Source organism: Cannabis sativa, chromosome X, assembly GCF_029168945.1.
Source record: "Cannabis sativa cultivar Pink pepper isolate KNU-18-1 chromosome X, ASM2916894v1, whole genome shotgun sequence".
In the NCBI taxonomy this organism is placed as follows: Eukaryota; Viridiplantae; Streptophyta; class Magnoliopsida; order Rosales; family Cannabaceae; genus Cannabis; species Cannabis sativa.
The window spans coordinates 63,489,191-63,491,886 of NC_083610.1; positions in this window are offsets into that span (position 1 = coordinate 63,489,191).

Below are 2,696 nucleotides of genomic sequence, written 5' to 3' on the forward strand. Positions count from 1 at the left end.
TTTATTATTTTTATAATATTATTGGATGCTTATTATGTGGTATCAATGATATTGAAATTGTTAGAAGTGGTTATAAAAAAAGAAACATCAAAATTATAACAAATTAGAAAGTATTGTAAATTTTTTTATGCATCTTATTTTATTTATTATTAAGTTCTATTAATTTTTATATATAGTTCGGCCACTTTTCATCATTCCTCTCTAGCACTACTACAAAAATGAGTATTTTCGTCAGTTTTAAAGTGACATATGAAGATTTTACGTTAGTCTACAAAATTGACGTATAAGTCATAGTTGCAAATAGTTTTTTATTTTTGTCGTTTCTAATATGACACAAAAAATAATTTTTATCATTTTGAAACCAACGCAAAATATACAATGTTCTTTATGATTTTCTCTGTCTGTTTGGAAGTGACGCAAAAAGGTTTGTGCCATTTCAAAACTGACACAAAAACTAGACATAAGTCCTTAACTAAAATAATAACAAACTTTGCTCAAATAATAATAATAATAATAATAACAAACTTAAGTTTAGTTTTAAACTCCCCCTACCAAACACCCCATAGTCTAATTTACCTATACTTATATACTTATTAAGAGCACATTAACGAGAATAAAGTAAGGGTGACAATTTAGGCCATGACACATAAGTTAGACACAAATACAACTCAAAATTTTACGGGTTTCACATGACATAAAAATTTTGTGGGTCGTGTTCATGTTCTATCAATTTTTCGTGTCACGAGCCGTGTTCGTGTCAACTATCTAAAATAAATTTAAGAACTTAATACGATACGATGACACTAAACTCAACAATTTAGCTTACGACCCTCCAACACGATACAAAATTTATTCGAGTCGCGTTCATATTCGTATCTTATAAATTTTTTGTGTCACGCTTCATTCATGTCAGCATTTTTTTAGTAAATTAAAGACATCAACATAACAAGAACACAACATGCCAACACAAATTCCCACCAAAAGAGATACATACCGAAATCTTTATGTATGAAACAATAAATAAGTTATAAATAATTCTAAACTATCTATCTAGCAAAACCAAAATCTTTAAAAATTTAGAAACATATTTGTATACTAATAATAAAAAAATTACTATAATAACATTTCATCTTATTAAATCTAAAAAAAAAAAAAATCATCTTATCTTTGACTACAATTTCATATTATTAAAATAATTAAGAAAAAAGCTAATTAGAATTTTTTGTCCTCCAAACTTTGACATATACCAAATCGTACTCTCAAACTTTTCAAGTTGTTAAAAGTTTTCCGCGAACTATTGAAATTGTTAGATTCAAGAACTTTCGTCTCATTTTACTAACAATAGCCTGATATGGATGAAAGTTCAAGAAATACGATTTAATACACGTTAAAGTTTTTGGGGCAAAATTTGGTACATATCAAAATTTAAAGGACACGATTTAGTACATGGACAGTTGTCACGTTAGTAAAATTGAACAGAGTTAAAAAAAAGTCATTGAATCCAACAATCTCAAGAGTTCAAGACAACTTTTAATGACTTGAAAGTTTGGAGGCATGATTTAGTACATGTCAAAGTTCGGATGACAAAAAAATATTATTTTATTAAGGCTAATTAGGATTTTTGCCCCCTGAACTTTGACGTGTACTAAATCATGCCCCCTGAACTTTTAAGGTCGTTAAAAATGCCCCCTAAACTATTGAGATTGTTGGATTTCAGGACTTTTTTTCAATTTTAGTGAAAAAAGTCTAACATGGATCAAAATCCAAGGGCCATGATTTAGTACATGTCAAAGTTCGAGGAGCATGATTTAGTAGATATCAAAGTCTGGGAAGCATGGTCTAGTATATAAACAATCATTGAAATAGTAAAATTGAATGAAATTAGACAAAAGTCTTAAAATCCAACAATCTTAATAGTTCAGGGGGTATTTTTAACAACCTTAAAAATTCTAACATAAGTGAAAGTTCAGGGACATGATACATATCAAAGTTTGAGGGGCGTAATTTGGTAGATATCAAAGTCTGGGGAGCATGGTTTAGTACATAAACAATCACTGAAACAGTAAAATTGAATGAAATTAGAAAAAAGTCCTTAAATCTAACAATCTCAACAGTTTAGGAAGAATTTTTAACGACCAAAAAAGTTCAGAAAACATGATTTGGTATATGTCAAAATTTGGAAGAAAAATTGCTAATTAGCCTAAATAAAATTAGGCACAAGGGAGAGCCATTCCCCAAAAGCCCATACCATAAAACTCTTAAATATATGCTTTTATATATTTTCATAAAAGATTACACTACTAACTCATTTGTAAAGACCCAATATTTTTCTTTTTACATAAAAACCAAGCCTTTTAACTTAAAAGAGTTGTAATATAAAAAACATTACATAGGCATCAATTGTTTATGGGAATACATTTGTCTTGATAATGGGTGAAGGAATTTTTCAATTATTTTTCATTTGGGAACTCCAAGCTGACAGCCACCCACTTGTCTTCTCTAACGGGGAGTACAGTAATGTCCTCTGGGAATGGATGATTGGGCAACTGTGAGTACACTCTCACCTTGTTGCAAAGCAAGTAACTCTTCACATCACTGCTCATCAAGTTTGTTACTGAAGGAGAAGAAACAGCAGGGACTTTCTCAGGTTCATGCAGTTTTTCCATATGAGATGTTATTGCAGGGTATGAGCTACT